At 41.2% G+C, this 21,280-nt stretch overlaps 1 long non-coding RNA gene across 1 annotated transcript; it reads right to left on the bottom strand.

Annotated features, from left to right (window-relative positions):
* Window positions 1-1,382: 1,382 nt before the first annotated feature.
* LOC132415984 (uncharacterized) lies at window positions 1,383-19,494 on the bottom strand. The gene is made up of 3 exons (XR_011246290.1): window positions 19,364-19,494; window positions 8,447-8,898; window positions 1,383-4,466 (listed from the first exon to the last, which is right to left on the bottom strand). It is a non-coding gene; the product is annotated as an uncharacterized lncRNA (long non-coding RNA).
* Between the last annotated feature and the right edge of the window lie 1,786 nt (window positions 19,495-21,280).

The raw sequence follows: 21,280 nt of genomic DNA, 5'->3' as shown, positions 1-21,280 counted from the left end.
AGACAAATGACAATGAAAACACAACCATAAAAAAAGAAATCTATGGAATGCAGCAAAAACAATCCTAAGAGGGAATTTCAGTGATAGAGGCCTAATTCAAAAAAGAAGAAAAATCTCAAACAACCTAAACTATCACCTAGAAGAATTAGAAAAAGAAGAACAAAACCTAGTCAGCAGAAGGAAGAAAATAATAAAGATCAGAAAGGAAATAAAACACAGTGATAACAAAATAGAGAAAAATTAATAAAAACAATTGCTGTTTTTTTGAATAGATAAAAATTGACAAACTTCTGACCAGCCTTATCAATAACAAGAGAGGACCCAAACAAACAAAAGAAGAAATGAAAGAGAAATAACACCTGATTCCACAGAAATACAAAAATTCATAAGACAATTCTATGAAGATATGCCAACAAAATCAACAACCTAGGAAAAACATACAAATTTCTAGAAACATACAGCCTCCCAAAATTGAATAAAGAAGAAACATAATTTGAACAGACTAATCACTAGAAATGAAATAGAATCTGTAATTAAAAAAAAACAAAACAAGAGGGGCTTCCCTGGTGGCACAGTGGTTGAGAGTCCGCCTGCCGATGCAGGGGACACGGGTTCGTGCCCCGGTCCGGGAAGATCCCACATGCCGCAGAGCAGCTGGGCCCGTGAGCCATGGCCGCTGAGCCTGCGCATCCGGAGCCTGTGCTCCGCAACAGGAGAGGCCACAACAGTGAGAGGCCCGCATACCACAGAAAAAAAAATAAAAAATAAAGTTGGGTAGAAGACCTAAATAGACATTTCTCTGAAGACATACAAATGGCCAATACGCACATGAAAAGATGCTCAGAATCACTAATTACTAGAGAAATGCAAATCAAACCTACAATGAGGTACCACCTCACACTGGTCATAATGACCATCATTAAAAAGTCTACAAGTAACAAATGCTGGAGAGGGTGTGGAGAAAAGGGAATGCTCCTACACTGTTGATGGGAATGTAAGTTAATGCAGCTACTATGGAAAACAGTATGGAGGTTCCTTAAAAAACTAAAAATAGAGTTACCACATGATCCTGAAATCCCACCCCCGGGAATATATCTGGAAAAGATGAAAACTCTAATTCAAAAAGGATACATACATGCCAATGTTCATAGCAGCGATATTTACAACAGCCAAGACATGGAAGCAATGTACATGTCCGCTGACAGATGAATGGATATGGTGGAATATTACTCAGCCATAAAAAAGAATGAAATATTGCCATTTGCAGAAACATGGATGGACCTAGGGATTATCATACTAAATGAAGTCAGACAAACATTATATTACTTATATGTGAATCTAAAAAATGATACAAATGAACTTATTTACAAAACAAACAGACTCACAGATATAGAAAACAAACTTACGGATACCAAACAGGAAAGAGGGGGAAGGATAAATTAGGAGTATGAGATTAACAGATACACAAGGATAGTTCAACATATATATACTACTATATATAAAATAGATAAAAAACAAAGATTTACCATATAGCACAGGGAAGTATATTCAATATCTCATAAAAACCTATAATGGAAAATAACCTGAAAAAGTGTGTGTGTATATGTATGTATCTGTATATATATAAATATAAAACTGAGTCACTCTGCTGTATGCCTGAAACTAACACTATTGTAAATTAAGTATAATTCAATAGAATAAACAAGCAAATGAACAAATAAATAATTTGTAGAGTGAATTAAAAAAAAAAAGATGTTGAGGAAACTAAATATCCATATGCAAAGAATGCAGTAGGACCATTATCTTACACAATATACAAAAACTAATGGATCAAAGACCTAACATAGGACCTGAACGTGTAAAAGTCCTATAAGTAAATACAGGGAAAAACTTGTTGACACTGGATTCAGCAATGATTAATTGGACATAACACCAAGAGCACAGGCCACAAAGTAAAAACAGATAAACTGGACTACATCAAAATCCTAAACTTGTTCATCAAAGCACACTCAATCAAGTGAAAAGACACTATGAAATGGGAGAAAATATTTGCAAATGATATAACTGAGTATAGGTAAAAATTGAGAATACATAAAGACCTCTAAAAGGGTCTGATCACCAGTTCCACCACGGCAGGGGGCCTTTCCCCAATTCAATCTTCAACACTAATATCATAAAAAATACAGAGCTGATGACTAAATAAACAAAAATCAAGACCATACATAATGCACAGAAATGTACAAAATGAAAGTAGCAGTGCCTTAAACAAAACGAACTATAGCTTATCATTGAAGGTATCACACCAGTTCATAAGCTTTTATTAACATGCTTCAAAATTAGGTGTTGAGGTAGAATGAATAAAGGCACACACAGGTGACAAAATATGTAGCGTGAACAACAGTTTAGTCAACAGCCTCACAGATATGAGGACGAGAACCTGGGCAATGTTATTCGTAGGAGAAATTCCTATACCATTTACTGAAGTTCATAAAGGATGGTCATTAGTATGTGCAAGCAACATTGTCACAGTGCCCTTGAGACATGCTTCTGTGACACTCCTCAACCAGAATAAAAACCTGGAAAGACTTATCAGTTAGGCTCTCATGATACTTTCTACCTCACATTGTAGAACATGCTGTCCACTCCAGTAAGCAGCTTCAAGTGGTGGTTTTGTATGCAGCTAGAGAATACTGCAACATATGAGGGAAAGTACTCTCCATAAAAACTTTCTGTTGCCAATAAACCCACTCCACAGAGTCCACCAGAAGTTGTCCACTAACTAAAAGTGGATTATCACAGTAAAAAAACTGGACAAAATTTCAGACCCTAGGAATATCTATTTCAGAAGCAAGTTTTAGAGTCAAATCAAGCAAACTTAAAGAACATATGAAATCAGGAAGTGTCTACATTACCCAACTAGGAAGAGCACTCCAATAGAGAAAAAACTATAAGATACGGGGGTCAGATATGATAGGATCTTGAGATGGGACCATGTTCTCTACCCACAGATGCCAAGCTAAGAGCCTGAAAAGGTTCACATATGCTCCTCTTGTAGGACTGGGGATCAAAGAGAGGATGTCTGTCCATGGTCCTTACCGTTTTCCTAAGTAACAATTACGTAAGGTTCAGTCAACCTGGCCGCCACTCGCATCACTGAAGTATGCGGCAAAAGCAGGATGGAAGAAATGGCTGGGAAATCTAACTAAGCAGACAGGGCTTCAGACAGCTCCATGTAGGTTCTGAGGTCCAGACGGAATTAATGTACAGCCAGTGTTCACTATCTGTTACTATCTGTTGATTACATCTTCTCAGAACATCAAATTGGGATTAAACTGACATAGGTTCAAGGCTTGGACTCTGGAGGCATCAACTCTTATCTCTACGGACTAAGAACTGAGCATCCAGTGGAATCAAGACCCGAAGGAGAGATGAAGGGGCAAGAGACCCCTTTAAAACAGCCCGCCTCATGCTTCTTAAAGTCAAGAAAGACCGAGTTCACAGAAGGCATATAACAAAGTGCTGTGGATCAAGATATAAAGACTGACTTTATCTTCGTTGCAGCTGCAGCACCACTGGAAGGTGAGGGGGTAAATTTCACACGTTGAAGCACAGAGTGATAAGTTGCAGAGAAAAATTTCCTCTGAAAGTTCACAAGAAATAAACTTTTGTTTTCCCAGAGAACTCTCCCAACAATGGGAGAGTTTCCCAATGCCCTTCTGACATCTGACCTGTGTTCACACTTTTGCTACTTTCCCACTCGTTAGGTTTACTGATACTTTCATGTCACTCTTGACAGTCCAGGGCTCATTCTCTTGCTTCAAGATGGAGATAATACTCAGATCAGAAAAAGAAATTCCTGCTTATTAGAAATAAGAAATGTGAAGTGCTGTGGCTCTTCCAGAATCCCAGCTCTTTGTTCAGCTGGATAGTAAAGACATTACAGGTGGGTCTGCAAAAACATTTCACAAATTCATCCACCGCCTCCTTTTGAACGCAGAGGGAACAGTGTAATACGCAGACACCTAGCTCTCTTCCTAGAACTACTGAATCTAAAGCACAGGGGTAGAAAACACAGGAAATTGGGTATTTTAAAAGTTTCCCATTGTGCTTTATAAATACTCAAGCTCTGGAACAACCCTCGACGTATCATGAAATGGGCAGATCACCTGAAGAAAAGGACAGTTTAAACTACTGACACTGCACATCCTGAAGCATTTCATGTCCAAGTCAACAGGGATTTCAGGTCAGTCAGGCAAAACGGGCTCCCAAGAGGCACACAGGAAAAATGCAAAGATATCCAAGAGCGGATCCCAACTTCTAGAGGGAGGGAAGTTATCCTCACCCACAGAGAGCAGGTTCCTGGAGGTCTCCTCCATCACGTCCCTATACAAGGCCCTCTGAGCAGGGTCCAGGCGTTCCCACTCCTGAGTGAATCCTACGGCCACATCCTTGCAGGTCAACGGTGCCTGAAATGAAACACATTTCACCAAGGGGCCATGAGGAGAGTCCTTATTTTTACACAACGTGAGAAGGGGAGACAGGTGTAACAATCAATCTGGTTGAAATATGTAAATGGCAAAGCTATGTAAAGGTATTTGGAGCAAATTATGTGTCTCTAATTTTAACATCTTATGTTTTATGTAAGAGAGTACGATATCTTCCAAACAATGTGGATTTTTTCATGTTTGTCGACAATACATGGAATACACACAAATAAAACTGAACACCAGACTGTCTATACAGATATTATGTTCTACACACTGAGATATTCACTATCTAGATGAGCTACATTATGAGTGGTGTTTTCAGAGATGACAAAGTCCAGAGTGGATTTAAAGAAAGGTCAGAATCTTAAATTATGATCAATAACAACCACAATGACTAAAAGGGTCTGAGTACTTCCTATATGATAAGCAGTACTCTAAATGTTACATGTATTAACTTGTTATCAACAGAATAACTCATTAGAGAAAGATGTGTTCCCATCGTACAGAGGAGGAAACGGTCAGAGACACTCTGAGAAACTCGACTCAGGTCAACAGATAAGAAATGACACAGCAAACAGCTGAACTCAGGTGGCTGGGATCTGGAATTGAAGCTAAAGAGCGTCAAAGAATTGGAACTGTTACAATTCACAAATCTAAGGACACGTATAGGCTAAAAGGATGGAAGAAGATATTCTATCCTACAGAGAGTAAAGGTGGCTACATAATGTGAGACAAACTAAAAACAAAAACTGACACAAGGGACAAAGGATATTATATAATTAAAAATGGTCGATTCAATAAGAAGATTCAACAATTATAAATACACACACACACACGCACACACATCTAACATTAGAGCTCCCAAAGACGTGAAGTAAAAATGAACAGAAATGAAGAGAGAAATGGACAGCAGCACAGTAATAGTATGACATTATAAGACTCCAGTTTTATTTATGGACGGAACCATACAGAAGATCAATAAGGAAACAGAGGACATCAATAACACTACAGACTGACTGGACGTAACAGACACGTACACATCACAACCACCCAACAACAGCAGAAAAGACATTCTTCCCAACTATCCATGGAACATTCTCCATAACAGACCACATGTTGGGGCACAAACTAAATCTTAAATTTAAGAAGACTGAGGTCATAAAAGTATCTTATCTAACCACAATTAAATGAAAATACAAATAAGCAGATGGTGAAAAAAAAACACCAAAAATGTGGGGAAAAAAGCCAAAAACCAATGGGCCAAAGAAGAAATCACAAAGGAATTTTTAAAATATCTGGAAGAAAATAAAAATAAAACATACCAAAATTTATAAGATACAGTGAAAGCTACACTGAAAAATGCTTATAATAAAGAAAAGATCTCAAATCAGAAATCTATTTTTACACCTAAAGGAAACAGAAAAAGAAGAAAAAAACTAAACCCAAATTTAGAAGAAGAGGTAAATCAGAAAGATGAGATCACAAATAAATGAAATAGAAAATAGAAATATATAAACTAACAAACCAAGAGTTGGTGTTTTGACAAAATTTACAAACTTTTAGCTACACTATGAAAAAAACAAGATTCAAATAACTAAAAACAGATATAAGAGGGGAGAGATTGCAACTGATGTCACAGAAATTTTTTACAGGATTATAAGCGAGTACGATATACAATAGGCCAAAAAATGACATAATATAGAAGACAGAGGAAAATTCTCAGAAACATATAACCTACTAAGCCCTAATCACTGAGAAAAAGTCTGAACAGAAATATAACTGAAGAGATTCAAGCAGTAATCAAAAACTCCAAAGAAAAACCTAGGATCAGATGGCTTAATTGCAGAATTTTGCCAAATATTTACGGAAGAATTACCTCATATCCTAATAAAGATCTTCTGAAGAGTTGAAGAAGGAACACTGGCAAACTTGTTCTATGGAGCTGGCATGATTCTGATACCAAACTCAGAGAAAAACACAAGAAGGAAGGAAAACTGCAAACTAATATCCCCGATGAATACTGATAAGAATATCATTAACAAAATACTAGCAAACCAAATTCACAGCAAATTAAAACAATTTTACATCATGACCAAGTGGAATTTATAAGGCAAGGATGATTCAACATACAGAAATCAATTAATGCAGTGCACCACATTAACAGAATAAATCAACCCATGATCATCTCAACTGCAGAAAAAAGCATTTGACAAAATTCAACAACGTTTCAGGATAAAAACCTCAACAAACTAGGAACAGTAAACTATCTCAACATAAGAAATGCCATATATGAAAAGAACACAGTGATCAACACATGCTCAATGGTGAAAGAGTGAAAGCTTTCCCTCTCAGATCAGGAAGGAGTCAAGGATGCACTCTGCGCTACTGTCCAAAAAAGTACTGAAAGCCTTAGCCAGAGTAATTAGACCAAAGAAAAAAAAAATCAAAAAAGTAAAATTATCTTTTTTAGTAGATGATGAGGTTTATAAAACTGTAAAACTGTAAAGATTCCACAAGAAAACTGCTACATCAAAAAACAATTTTAGAAAAGTTGCAGGATATGACAACATGCAAAAATCAGTTGTACTTCTATACACAATGCACAAAGTCAAATGAAAATTAGAAAACAATCCTATTTCTATAGCATCAAAAAGAATTAAATACTTAGGAACAGATTAGCCAAGGAGGTAAAAGACTTGCACACTGAAAACTACTAAATGTTGCTAAAAGAAATCTAAGATGATACAAATAAATAGAAAGACATCCTATACTCATGGATTGGAAGACTTAAAATACCCAGAAAATCCTAAATGTTTTATAGATTCAGTGGAATCCCTATCAAAATTCCAATGGCAATTTTTGCAGAGATAGAAGAAAACATGGTAAAACTGATAGGGAATCTCAAGGGACCCCAAATAGCCAAAATATTCTTGAAAAAGAAGATGGAGGCCACCCTCCTTTAGATTTCAAAACATAGTACAAACAAAGTAATCAAGAATGGTGTGGTATTGGGGCTCATCTGGCGGTTCAGTGGTTAGGACTCACTCTCACTGCGGAGGGCCTGGGTTCCATCCCTGGTCGGGGAACTAAGATCCTACAAGCAGCAAGGCTTGACCAAAAAAAAAAAAAGATGGTGTGGTATTGGCATAAACACAGATACTTAAACCAATGGAACAGATTAACTCAGAAATAATTCTTGGAATATATGTAAAGTGTATTTAAATATATATATATATATAAAATTTATTTATTTTTGGCTGTGTTGGGTCTTTGTTGTTGCACGCAGGCTTTCTCTAGGTGTGGGAAGCAGGGGCTACTCTTCGTTGCGGTGCACGGGCTTCTCATTGCGGTGGCTTCTCTTGTTGCGGAGCACGGGCTCTAGGCACACGGGCTCAGTAATTGTGGCACACAGGCTCAGCAACTGTGGCTCGCAGGCTCTAAAGTGCAGGCCCATTAATTGTGGCGCACAGGCTTAGTTGCTCCGCAGCATGTGGGATCTTCCTGGACCAGGGCTCGAACCTGTGTCCCCTGTATTGGCAGGCGGATTCTTAACCACTGTGCCACCAGGGAAGTCCCTTAAAATGTATTGACAAGGGTACCAAGACTACAATAAGGGGAAAGGACAGTCTAACAAATGGTGCTGGGAAACCAGGTATCTACCAGCAAAAGAATGAAACTGGAACCTTACCTGCATCAAACGCAGAAACTTCTTTGTGTCAGAGGAGGCAATCAACACAGTGAAAAGAAAACCTCTGAAGAACGGAGGTGATCCAAGTGATTTAAAGAATTTCTAAAATCAGTGATGGAATAAAACACCCTCTATCACTGATGTTCCTGAACTTTCCATTCCATTCTCAATCATGAAGACTTTGAAGTCAGTGACTCACTCATTTAAATTCAACTGCATTAGAAGAAGTCAGAGCAAATTTCTACTTACTGGTCTCTTTTCTAGCACTTACCAGGTATTGTGCATATTAATACCATCACTTCCATGTGCAGCTTCTTTATCCCGGTTTACAGAGAGCAGACAGTGCATCCTGATGGCGCCCTAAGAAATCCTTGCTGCCCAGTAGCACTGACACCACATCTCCAATCCATGGATGTGAAGCCCTGCCCAGTGGGGACTCCTCACAAGTTCCAGGTCACTGAGTCATGGGGAGATAGGATCTAAGTGGAGATGACAGGCCCTGAGGGAAGGACCCGGGTGAGTATGAACGTACAGGTGTCAGGCAGGATACTTCAGAGTCAGAGATTAGCGAGTCCAAAGAAGGGCATTTCAGGAAGGACAGACAGAAGAAACAACTGAGAATATGACTTTACCTGAGAAAGAGCCATTTCTGACTCCTTTTCTTTCCTCTCCCTCCTCTTCCGGGCTTCCTCCTCAAGCAATAGGAGTCTTTAGAGGTCTATCCTGAAAGTTGGAAACAGGCTGTTTAATGCTTAGAATCAACACACCCCCTTCCTGAGTCACCACCACACACACAGGGAAGCCCTCAGCATGGGGAACAGACGGTCCTCTGCTGCCCACTGTCCCAGGAGGGACTCAGGACAGTAAACTCCCACATAGAGTCTAACAGGTGAGTTTTCCCACCCTTTCCTTCAGATCTCGCTCCCCTCCTGGTGAGGCCCTCACGTACCCAGCAGCAGCGGGCACCTCAGCTGGACCCGACGATCCCCTGCAGGTCACAGACCAGCCCTGATCCATCCCCACGCAGAGCAGAGCCCTCACCCTCAGCCCAGATCTCAGCCCTCAGGAACGGGGGGACTCAGAGTCACGATGCTCAGTGACGGATCCAGATTAGAGCCATCTGGGGCACCTTAAATATTACTGAGGCTGGGCCTCACCGCAGCTATTTAAAGGGGAATCTTTGGTCGGGGGCACAAAACATGTATATGCAAAATGCCTCACTGATCTAATGGGAAGCCTGGGTTGAGCACCACTCAGAGGAAAGCCCAACACACCTTCTTTTCCTTTTCCAGCTTAATCGAGGTGTAACTGACGAATAAAAATGGTGCACATATAAGGTGTACAATGTGATTATTTGACAGATGTATACACTGTGAAATAATTATCACAATCAAGTAATTTACACTTCCATCAACTCACAATTACCGTTTTGTGTCTGCGTAGTGAGAACACTTAAGTGATACTCCCTCAGCAAATTTCAAGTATATAGAAACACAGTATGGATAACTATAGTCAGCATGATGTATATTAGATCCCCAGAACTTATTCATTTTATACCTACGAGTTTGTACCCTACGACCAACATCTCCCCATTTTCCCCACCACCCAGCTCCTGGTAACAAAACAACCTTGCTATTCTGTTTCTATGAGCTTGACAATTCTAGTTTCCACAAAGAATATCTTTCTCTGTGAGGCTTATTTCACTAGCGTGTTCTCTAGGTTCATTTATTTTGTAATAAATGGCAAAATCCTTCATTTTTATGGCTGAATAACATTTGTGTGTACACACACACACACACACACACACACACACACACTTTCCTTATCCATTCTTTCGTCAACAGACATTTTGGTTCTTTCCACATCTTGGCTGTGGCGAATGATGCAGTACTGCTCACAGGAGTGCAGGTATTTCCCTCAGAATAGCAGTTTTGTTTCATTAGCTACCTAGCCAGAACAGTCTTAGATAGACTGTGTGCCTGTTCTTTTTTTAATTTACTGAGGAACCTCCACATCGTTTTCCACGATAGTCGTACCATTTACATTCCCACCATCAGTGCACAAGGGTTCCCTGTTCTCTGTATTGTGTGTGCGTGCGTGTGTGTCTGCATGTTTTGGGACAGAAAGGGAGAGGATAATAGAGTAACCAGCACTGGCCTGGTAACAAGAAAGTCTCATACAGCTTCCCAAGGATGAGCCTCTGGACCGCAGATCACTGTGGTGTTCCTGCCCTCTGATTCTTGGAAGAATCTTTCCCTACATCACAGGACTTTGTCTCCTGTTAAGTTGTGCCCATAGACCCATACATAACAAGACCTCCCTAACGAAAACCTCCTGCCATTTGAAGCTTAGTACTCATAATTTCCCTTCTGGACTCAAACTTACAAATTCTCATGAGGTCCAACACACTCTCCATGTACCCGATAATATCCCCCTCCTATCCTGCTATAAAATACCACAAAACATTCCAACCTCTAATAACTGTGCATTCATGCTGGAATAATATATATGAAGACACCTAAGGACCCTCTAGACCCAAGACACTATATTTTAATATAAAGCATTATTTTTTTAAATTAATTAATTTATTTTTGGCTGTGTTGGGTCTTCGTTGCTGCCCGCAGGCTTTCTCTAGTTGCAGAAAGCGGGGTTTTTTGTTTGTTTGTTTTTTGTGGTACACGGGCCTCTCACTGTTGTGGCCTTTCCTGTTGCGGAGCACAGGATTCAGACGCGCAGGCTCAGTGGCCATGGCTCACAGGCCTAGCCGCTCCGCGGCATGTGGGATCTTCCCGGACTGGGGCACGAACCCGTGTCCCCCTGCATCGGCAGGCAGATTCTCAACCATTGCGCCACCAGGGAAGCCCCGGGGGCTACTCTTTACTGCGATGCACAGGCTTCTCATTGCGGTGGCTTCTCTTGTTGTGGAGCACGGGCTCTAGGTGCGCGGGCTTCAGTAGTTGTGGCACTCAGGCGCAGTAGTTGTGGCGCACGGGCTTAGTTGCTCTGCAGCACGTGGGATCTTCCTGGACCAGGGCTCGACCTGTATCCCCTGCATTGGCAGGCGGATTCTGAACCACTGTGCCTTGGAACCAGGGAAGTCCCAGGACACTAATACTTTAATTCACAGTGCCCCTAGCCCAAACAATGTCATCTCCAAATCTAATAATAAAAGCAAGATGTCTCCAACGATGCACATGCCTCAATGAGAACATACATCTTCCAAGGAAACACTCCAACTTCTCTTTTGTATCTTTCAAAGTACATCTAAAAGTTTCTTCACTTGCAACCCAAAATACTCAAAAATACCAAAAGTAACCCAGAAAATGATTTCTGAGACTTTCCCTATATTACTCCATGGGTTGCATGATGATGACGCTTGCCCTCCAAAAATCCCAACAAAAGTCAGCGTGTGGAGTGGATGCTGGGGGGCACCCTCTAGATCCAGCACCTCGGGACTAAGGCACCCATCCTCCTGCACCCACAGCTCCCTGTGGGCTCAGCTCAGGCCTTGGTTCTACCATCACTGCACGATATTTATTTCCCTCTGCCTATTTCCACGCCTTACATTCCTCCTCAGCTGTGATCATGACTTACCCAATTAAAACCAGTACATGCAAAGCCGTTTCAGCACGTGTCCCAGGCAACCTGAGTTGACACCAGGGCACCCCAAACCATTCCATGCAGCCCACCACCACCCATAAACCCACTTGCAGATGCTCCAGCCAGAACTGAGACATGCCTTCCCAACATTCCGCACACCCACTGATCCCACAAAGAACAGGAGCATGCAGCATGCACTGGGCTCTTCTGTTTGACCACACCTGCTGCCATACCCCTCCTGCAGACCCCTCCACTTCCCCCATTTTACTACCTCTCCTAAGGGCACGGCTGAGCAAATAGGGCTAAAAGGCACAGAGGCTTCTGGGCACAGACATCACAGTAGGAATGCTGCCACCCAAAGGACGCTAGGCATTCTGTATGAATATCAAGAAGTTGGCCCTCCTGGGAAAACTTGCCAGCAACTGGGGATGATATAGAGTCCAGTCACAAAGGCTACTGAGTTCAGTGAGGAAGTCTCCAAGAGAGAGGGTCCCCAGGTCCCACTGTGTCCTGATCTCCCCACGCACAGCTAACTGCAAGATACCCTAGCTCTACGAGGGGCCTCCTTCACGCCCCCTTACGTTCCTGACTTTCTGCCTGCCTTTAACACAGTGAAATCAGTATCCCCGACTCTGAACAGATGAACTGCTGGAAGGCAAAAACCTCTTGTCAAGGTGGCAATTGGTCCCTGGATGTTTAGAGCCTGGAAGACCTGAGAACTATAGTGGATCAATGACACAGCGGACGACACGTGAGGACACCTCAGCACACTGCCTGCGGGTACCGGTCTAAAGTGCTTACTAGGGTTCTCTAAATCGTTTTGTTCTTATTTTGAGTAATAAGCAGCCACAGCGGATAATTAAAGTTGAAATTTCCAAAAAGAATTACCATATGATCCAGCAATCCCACCCCTGGGCATATATCCAGACAAAACTATAATTCAAAAAGATACATGCACCTCTATGTTCACAGCAGCACTATTCACTATAGCCAAGACATGGAAACAACCTAAATGTCCACCGACAGATGAATGGATAAAGAAGATGTGGTACATATATACAATGGAATACTACTCAGCCATAAAAAAGAACACAATAATGCCATCTGCAGCAACATGGTTGCAACTAGACATTATCATACAAAGTGAAGTAAATCAGAAAGACAAAGATAAATACCATATGATATCACTTATATGTGGAATCTAAAACATGACACAAATGAACCTATCTACAAAAACAGAAGCAGACTCATGGACATAGAGAACAGACTTGCAGTTGCCAAGGTGGAGGGGATTAGCGGAGGGATGGAGTGGGAGGTTGGGGTTAGCAGAGGTAAGCTTTTATATATAGAATGGATAAACAATAAGGTCCTACTGTATAGCACAGGGAACTGTACTCAATATCCTATGATAAACCATGATGGAAAATAATTTTTTTTTAAAAAGTTCAAATTTCCAGCACAAATATGCAAACCATCATCATCACTTGTCCAAGTCCCTTGGTCTGCCCTGAGGATTACTCAGCCCAACCCACAGTCCTAGCATCTAAACACGTTCTCAAAGTGATGTACTGCAGTCATCCTGGGAAAAAGAGGAACGCTGTGTGCACTTCAATGGAGGGAAAACGGGAAAGACTCAAAATAATCAATGGAGAAGGGCGTTTCTGTTAATGACAATTGATACAGAGGCAGTAAAACCTGGGTAACCTGACGGAGATTGTCAGCAGGGGATGGGGAGACCTCCCTGAGCCTAGACCTGAAGGAGCACAAGGGGCCTGAGCCATGGTGACTTCAAGGCCAAAGGTAAGAACAGGAACTAAGATCTGACACAGGAAAGGTGTTGGTGTTTGGAAACAGAGAACAGGTGAGTATGACTGGGGCACAGTGAACCATGAGAAAAGCTCCCAGGATGAGGCTGGGGATACTGGCAGGGCCCTGATGACACAGGGCTGAGCAGCCACAGGGAGGAGTCGGGATTTTGTCCTGAAGACAAATGGAGGCCATTGGAGGTCTGAGTGCCAGGACCGACATAAAATCCCTTTAGGTTTACACTTAATGCAGAGAAGGGTGACTGACTATGGGCTCTCTGACTCGGAGCCTAGCTTCCGGCCTCCATCCTAACACTTTTGTTTTTCATCCTGGGAGGGCTGGGACCCATTTAAAAAATTCTAATTACAACTGCACACTCTTTCCAAGAACCGCCACACACGGACACACACCCAACTTGGCCAATCTTTTCAGGGGTCACTGTTGCTCAGACCAAGAATTTCTGGTCTAGTCTGTCATCTCATCTCATCTCCTTGAGGCCTAGAGGGGAGACATTTCTGAGAAGGTCTGAGTTTACAGAACAGACCAGGTGGAACTGAATTCTGAAAAGGTCACCTGAAGGGCCAGTGGGCACAGTTTGTCCTTATCACCTGTCCCATTTATTTATTTATTTAATCACAATAATGAAAGGGACAGTTTTTTGGAGAAGTGCAACAATTAGAAAATTCCAGCTTGCTTTTTTTTTTAATGCTTAGACAACTTCTTAATTTGCACAAGTCCAGAGACACTCAACCCACAAGAGGGCAGAACCCTCTGAATTCTTCCTAATAAAATGAAAGTCTGTTTTCCCAGAGTACTCAAAAATATTTATGTGAATGAAAGAGAAAATGAGTGAGTTATTGTTATACTGAAATAAGCCCTTACAGAATTAAATAATTTGCTTTATTAAATTTTCATCAGTGTATTTCTTCTCCCTAAAACAGGCAGGAATTGAATAGAAAGGAAGAAACAGAAGTGGGTTGTTATATTCTTGGAAATTACATAAACATGCCAAAGCAAGGGAATGGTTAATAAGTAAATCTCCAGCTCCAATCACTTCCCGATTCTGGACGCTATTATGGGTTGAACTGCTTCTCCTCAGAAAAGATATGCTGGAGTCCAAACTCCTAGTACCTCAGAATGTGACCTTATTGGAGACAGGTCTTCATAGAGATGATCAAGTTTAAATGAGGTCATTAGTGAGTATGCTAATCCAATATGACTGTTATCCTTGTAAGAAAAGGAAATTTGGACACAGAGACACACACAGGGAAAATGCCATATGAAGATGAAGATTCTTCTTAGGCAGAAAAATAACTATGCCAAGGAATGACAGTGACCGTCAGGAAACCACCAGAAGCTAGGAGAGAGGCAAGTAACATAGTGTGTCCCTCGCAGACCTCAGAAGCGACCAACCAGGCTGACACCCTCATCTCCGATTTCTCGTCTCCTCAACTGTAATGCAATACATTTCTGTTGTTTGAGAGACTCAGTTTGTGGAACTTTGTTGCAGCAGCCCTAGCAACCTCATACAGGAGCCTAGAGACCTAGTTATTTTTCTACATGAAAATACTTTCCTCTTAATACTATTTAATTTCTTTATGAAATAATCAACAGCGATATTTTTGGAAGAAAAGAATTCATCAAAAGGTCAAAAGTTAGAAACATCTTACTCTCAATTTGCTTTTATATGTAACTATTAAATCTATTTTTGAAGTTTCTTTTATGAAAATAGTGTCATTTTCATAGGAAAAACAATTTCTCTATTTCATCATTATATTCTAGGTAATAAAATGGCAAACACCATTTTGATTCTAACAATTATAGAAAATTTTTATACACAATGTATTCAATTTCAGACCATGAGCTTCAAGAAACTATAACAAAGTTCTCAGAATTAGAAAAATAGAGAAGTCAATGTGGTGTTATAACATTAAATTAAAATCAATTACACATCCACTTACCTAACACAAGGGATATAACATACAAATAAAGAGAGAATTAATAAGAGAATTGTTACAGACTTGCAGGATGATCTTCAGAGGATGACTAAAATAGAACTGTATCCTGTATTTATTGATGCCATGATTTTCTCCCCATCTTCATCTTGGGAATATATATGAATAATTCAATCAATAGTAAGTTCTACTGCTGTGTGTTTTAAAATATTTTCCTGGTTCAAAATGTTTAACAACAAGGTTCATATATAGGATGCCAGACTGACTGCCATCAGCAAGAAAATAAAAACATTTTCTTTGGAAATCTAATCATTAATTTGGATTTGACCGTGGCAGTTACCACATAAAGATTAAGCACTCAACTAATAGATAACTATTATCTTTCGTCCCCTCTTAGCAACAAGCTACTAAAGCATAAAAGTGTGTATAATTTGAGTGAAATTATTTTCCAGTTTAAAAGTGAGTTGCGGGCTTCCCTGGTGGCGCAGTGGTTGAGAGTCCGCCTGATGATGCAGGGGACACGGGTTCGTGCCCTGGTCTGGGAAGATCCCACATGCCGCGGAGCGGCTGGGCCCGTGAGCCATGGCCGCTGAGCCTGCGCGTCCGGAGCCTGTGCTCCGCAACGGGAGAGGCCACAGCAGTGAGAGGCCCGCGTACCGGAAAAAAAAAAAAAAAGTGAGTTGCATGTGAGTACCTGATAGAGCTGTAGCAGCAACAGGATTTGTTTTTAAATGTTTATCAGAAACCTTTTTCTTGTTTAAACCTACCAGCTTACTAAGACAGATGTGTTCGTTCAATTTTCAGAAGAGAGATCAGATGCTCAAATTCAAAAATAATGGATATGGCTGATTTTAAATAGCAAAGATGAAAGTTGATTTCCCAATCTTATTTTCTTGCCAAGCAGCTGGGCAGCCATAAAGCAGGCTTACCTAATTGGTGCCAATTAATTACCATGTGGGTTCAGTTTAGTGCTGAATCCAACACTGGTTCAGAAGCCTATACCGTTCAGGGACTCATCAGACACCTTCAGAAATGCTACAAACATACTACTTTTCAAAATGTGGGTGGCAACTCCTTTAATGTCTCACTGTTAAGGGAAATATGTATTTAATAAAATACTGCCTATGAGATCAAAGCCCCTAGCACCCATCCCCCTCACTAATTACAATAGTAAATTTGGATACATTACAAAAGAAAACAAACACTATGAGGACTCTGGAAGGTAAACAAGAGCAGAGAGGTGATGGGAATGAGCCAATAGCTGGAGAAGCAGCCCAGCCGCATGGTTTTGCACCAAGGGTAGACACCACTTGCACAGTGGCACGTAGCACGTGCGGCTAAAGCTCTGACAGAAAATTTGGATATTTCTGGCCAGGGAACGACGGAACAAAGTCAGTTGGTTAGACCAGAGTATGGGAAGAAAATCCTAGAGGAGAGGAAGCTTGAAAAGAGGCACCAGCATTTCTGTGCAGAAGCCCATAATACTCCCAGCCTAACATGTGAACCACACGTGCTTTGCACAAACCCAAATCAGCATAGCAACAACTTTGAGCACTCAGCTGACATTTAACCACTTGCAAAATCTCAGCCTAACCTCAGCCTAATCCCTGAACTTAACAGGTTCAAAGGAGACAGGCCAAATCAGCATGACCAAGGTTTTGAGACAACAACTGAGACTTGAGCCACTGCAACAAAAGGTTAAACACAACTGGCAGTCTGAACAAAATAAACTCGATCTCCTACAGAAACAAACCATCAACATTCTTCAGAGGATTATAGCAAAGCCCAGAGTCTACACAACTCACAACATCCATGAAATAATAAAAGAACAGTTAACATACCAAAACTGAGGAATATAGGAGTCATTCTCAAGGGAAAAGGCAACTGAGAGACAGTGATTCTGGGATGACTCAGATGATAAAGTTATCAGATAAAGATTTTAAAAGCAGCTATTATAAAACCATGCTCTATGTGGCAAAGAAACATACGTGAAAAAAATTAAAAAGGTAGAAATTTTAAAGAAATACAAAATTTTATAAGAAGGACAAAATGGAAATTTTACAAATAAAAAAATATTATTTAAATAAAAAACTCCCTGGCAACTCCATGAAGACATGCCAATTTGTCTTCAAACTGTATTTTAACCAGCACTAGTAACAGTTTCTGCTCAGAATAGGTCCATGAAAATACTTAATGAATAAAACCTTAAGTCTGGTAAAATGAAATATTATTTAAAATATTTTAAATACAACATATAATTCACATAGGCTGAAAAATTTATATGAAAGCACATATAAGTTTTTAATGGAGAAACCTCAGTCCTTTATAACAAGGATAAACCACATTATCATCTTTACCTTTTTTTTTTTTTTTTTTGAGGTACGCGGGCCTCTCACCACTGTGGCCTCTCCTGTTGCTGAGCACAGACTTCAGACGTGCAGGCTCCGCGGCATGTGGGATCTTCCCGGACCAGGGCACGAACCCGTGTCCCCTGCATAGGCAGACGGACTCTCAATCACTGTGCCACCAGGGAAGCCCCTATTTTTACCTCTTGAAATACTAAATATTCCATACTAAAGACAAAATACAAAGCAATCTATTAAACGTCCTAGATATATAAAAAAATTAAAATTTTCCCATGTGTCTTGAATCTGCTTGAAAGGAGACTGGAAGTTGCAACTATGTTCTAACCACAAGGCTGAACGAACCAAAAAATCAACAACTTTAAGAAAAGTAAGGTCACAGAGCCAACAACAATTTTCAGTTGAACCGATAATTGGAGAGACAGAGAGGCAGACAAAAAGAATCACAACTTACCGCAGTGGAAACTCATGAGTTGAAACTCCACCAGAACCTGGTCCCAGAGTAAAACAAGAAAAAAACCCTGAACTGTAATTAACAAATTGCTGGAGGTTCCGAGCAGACAAGTCCAAGAAGTAAAAACTCCAAGGGACCCAGTCATAGGTGGGTCTCTCCATGCAACTGTTTCACCTGCAGGAGCTCAACCAAGTTCTCATAGTAAATACTGGAGAAAAAGACTCTGGAGCTTCCAGCGGGGACAGAGAAAAAGGAACTATTTTGAAATACACCTGAGCATACTGTTCTTTTTAAAAAGGCCTGCCCACAGGTAAGACTATTTAACCATAGCCTTACCTACTGAGGTTTTGAACCTAACTGACTTGCTGGGAGGGAAACACCCAACTGCAGACCATACTAGTCATCCTGTCCCACAAAAGGGAGAATGAGAATTATATATGCAGTTCACAGTGCAGAGTTATAGGCTCACTAAAAGACTGAGACCCACTCATTGAACTCTGAACGCTTCCCGTCCCCCCACACCCCACCATCACATTACTAAAGGCCTATTTACAGCAACTGCTTTTACCCAGTGCATCATGTCTATCACGAGAAAAATTACAAGGCACATCAAAGGCAGCAATTACAGTTGGAAGAGGCAGAGGAAACATCAGAATCAGATACGCCAGGGATGCTGGGATTATCAGATTATTTCTGCTAACGCCTGTCTCGTTTAAAACACTGGGACCATCTTTCATGTTCCTGAGCAAAGGAAACTTCTTTCAAGGTCTGATCACACTGATACCAAGAATTTAATTCTTCTTTTCCAGAAAAATCAGAGTAAAATACTTTAAAAATACAGAATTGCAAAAACATAGCTGTGGAAAACATAGCAAGGGGTCAACTTAGAAATAAGCTCTGAGCAAACTTCTTCATCATGAACACAGGGGCTCTGTTGGAAGATTCCAAGTCAATCCAGCCCATCCTTCATCAACTGCAGTGACAATTAAGAAGGACCTGAGGGGGCTTACCTGGTGGCGCAGTGGTTGAGAGTCCGCCTGCCGATGTAGGGAACGCGGGTTCGTGCCCCGGTCCGGGAAGATCCCACATGCCGTGGAGCGGCTGGGCCCGTGAGCCATGGCCACTGAGCCTGTGCATCCGGAGCCTGTGCTCTGCAACGAGAGAGGCCTCAACAGTGAGAGGCACACGTACCACAAAAAAAAAAAAAAAGAAAGAGGGACCTGAGGGAAACATCTTCATGTCACCTCACAGCTCACGATTTTCACAGATCACATAAAAGGGAAGGCAATGTATTATTATTAAGCCTAACTGGTTAAACTAAGTTTTAACTTAATAGAGAAGGTCACTGACATCTTTCCAAGTCCTTATCAAAATAGTCAAATTGTTTACTAGTTACCAAAGAACATTTCCTATATATAACTTAATGAGGAGAAAGCAGGCAGGCCTCGAATAAGCCTGAAACATTTTAAAAAGAAACATTTTGTGAAATTCAAAAAATTTATTTATTTATTTATTTTTGGCTGCGTTGGGTCTTTGTTGCTGCGCGCGGGCTTTCTCTAGTTGCGGCGAGCAAGGGCTTCTCATCGTGGTGGCTTCTCTCGCTGCGGAGCACAGGCTCTAGGCATGCTGGCTTCAGTAGTTGTGGCTCGCGGGCTCTACAGCGCAGGCTTAGTAGTTGTAGCGCACGGGGCTTAGTTGCTCCGTGGCATGTGGGATCTTCCCAGACCGGGGATCGAACCCATGTCCCCTGCATTGGCAGGCGGATTCTTAACAACTGCGACACCAGGGAAGCCAGTGAATTATTTATAAATCTAAAAATTCCGGTGTCAAAGTTTAAAAAACTTGAGAATATATCATATTTAGAAAAGTAGTACACGAGTTGATTATAGAAGGTCACCAAAGCTTATTCCAGAAGTTAAGAATTATTTACAGGAAAGTTCAAATTGTACATACTAAAATTTATTCCAAGCTGTGTAAAGAAATGATAAAGAAAACGTAAATCCATCACAAAAACAACACTTCCAGTTGTTCCTTTACAAAGGTACCATGCGGTGACAGAGTCAATCATTTCTTGCCCCACTTGTCCTCTCCCTACTCCTCTGCTCCACATCAGGAAAAGGGAAGGGGGTGACTCACAACTGAGTGAATCAAGTCACTGCCCCCTGGCTGAACATGGTGGGCAAATGCTATCTTCGCATACAAATAATTCCAAAATGCACAAGCCTTGCAGACAGCACCTTTGCAATTCCCATCCTCATCTGCAAAATTTAAACAAAAAAAAATTTTTTTTTTTTTTTGGCCGCACCATGCCACATGCAGGATCTTAGTTCCCCAGCCAGGGATCGAACCTGTGCCCCCCGCAGTGGAAGCACGGAGTCTTAACCACTGGACCACCAGGGAAACCTCAATTTAAACAAATTTTAAATGCATTAGATTCTAAAGACACAAATCAGTATTATCACAACTTAATCATCCACATCCAAACAACTCACCACCCATCTGGACCCAGTTTCCCCCTCCATCTGCACCACTAGGTATTTCCATTTCATTCTGTTTCTCTGTCTCCCTATTTCTTTCTCTGTCTCTCTTCTTGTTCCCCTCCACTCTCCTGTTTCTTCCCTCCTCTCTATTTCTTCCCTCACACCTGTCCTGCTCTGCAACCGTTTCCCCTCTTGTTGCTCTTTCTGCCCAACCAGACTGCCCTCAATGTCCATTACTTCTGCTTCTTTCTTCCCCCACCCCTCCTCCCTCTCTGCCCTCTCGGTTACACCTTTTCTGAGACAGGACAGAAGGGGACAGGGCGCAACCTTTAGAAGAATGACACAGCTGTTGAGAACACGACAAAAACTGGTTATAACCGATCAGGCCCGACTTCCAGTAGACTCAGCCTCGTTATAGGCTCACTGTAATGCATTAGCTAAATGACC

The sequence above is a fragment of the Delphinus delphis genome, chromosome 20 (genome assembly GCF_949987515.2).
Source record: "Delphinus delphis chromosome 20, mDelDel1.2, whole genome shotgun sequence".
Classification (NCBI taxonomy): Eukaryota; Metazoa; Chordata; class Mammalia; order Artiodactyla; family Delphinidae; genus Delphinus; species Delphinus delphis.
The sequence above is the reverse complement of the archived record's forward strand: the minus strand, read 5'-3'. Positions and strand labels throughout refer to the sequence as shown.